Source organism: Dipodomys spectabilis, unplaced genomic scaffold (assembly GCF_019054845.1).
Source record: "Dipodomys spectabilis isolate Male_0828 unplaced genomic scaffold, ASM1905484v1 ptg000002l, whole genome shotgun sequence".
In the NCBI taxonomy this organism is placed as follows: domain Eukaryota; kingdom Metazoa; phylum Chordata; class Mammalia; order Rodentia; family Heteromyidae; genus Dipodomys; species Dipodomys spectabilis.
In genome coordinates this window covers 59,137,246-59,138,490 of record NW_024870679.1, presented here as the reverse complement: position 1 = coordinate 59,138,490, position 1,245 = coordinate 59,137,246, and the positions used below count along the sequence as shown (strand labels likewise).

At 38.4% G+C, this 1,245-nt stretch overlaps 1 pseudogene; it reads right to left on the bottom strand.

The window, feature by feature from the left end:
* Window positions 1–299: 299 nt before the first annotated feature.
* Window positions 300–415, bottom strand: LOC122113010 (annotated as a pseudogene).
* Between the last annotated feature and the right edge of the window lie 830 nt (window positions 416–1,245).

The window sequence follows — 1,245 nt, the reverse complement described above, 5'->3', positions numbered from 1 at the left end:
TAAAACCACACATGCAATTGTGTGTGTGTGTGTGTGTGTGTGTGTGTGTGTGCGCGTGCGCGCGCGCACGCACCAGTCCCAAGGTTTAAACACAGGGCTAGGATGCTTTCTCTGAGCTTTTGTGCTCAAGGCTAACTAGCACTCTACAACTTGGGCCACAGATCCATTTCTGGCTTTTTTGGTGGTTAATTGGAGAAGAGATTCATAAAATTTGCCACCTGGGCTAACTTTGAACCTCAATCCTCAGAACTCAGCCTCCTGAGTAGCTAGGGTTATAAGGTGTGAGCCAGTGGCACACAGCTAAATGATAACTAGATGCCAAAAAGTAATCCCTTAACCATACTGTGTTGACATCCCTGGGGTCTCTTCCATCAGTGTAAAGGGGAGTACTAACTTTCTCTCCTTCATACAACACCATGCAATCTTTTATTAAGCAGGAGCTACAAAACAGCTTCTCTTGGGCTAATGAGACTAAACACTCATTCTGAAGAACAAGCTATAAAAAACAGTAGATTAACACTCAGAGAGGAAGAGAAACACAAACATTTCTTATAACAGCCTTGATCATGAATATTACTCAACACATTTGTGCCTAATACTAATTTCCCAACAAGCTACCCAGAGAGTGAAATTCCTATATAGATTTTTCTTGAGAGGATACACTAGCAGAATGAAGCAGTTTAGTTGTATTGCCAATTTTTTTTTAGTTACTGGCATTCTAGTTTATTTGTCTCCTGGTAGGTGCTTATTTTTGTATACTCAAAGCCAGCATGGTACTTAAACATGACAGATGATGTTACAAATGATGTTACATTTTTAAGTTATTCTGGAATGTGAATATTTTAAATCCATTTTCAAGCAAAAATTTTCAAAATGTGGTCCCTTAAGTACAACAGCATTACCATCAACAGAAAATTGATCAGAAATTCAAATCAATGGAACTTACAAAGACCTACTGAATCAGAAATTCTGAAGACAAAGAACTCAAGAACAATCCCTTTTCCGCTTGACTCATACATATACTAGATATTGCAAATAAGGGAAACCATGGGACCTATGTTTCTTTGGGCCTGGCTTACTTCACTTAATAGAATTTTTTCCAAGTTTTTCCATTTCCTAACAAATGGGGCAATGTCATTCTTTCTGATGGAGGCATAGAATTCCATTATATATATATATACCACATTTTCTTGATCCATTCATCTACTGAGGGGCATCTGGGCTGGTTCCATATCTTAGCTATGG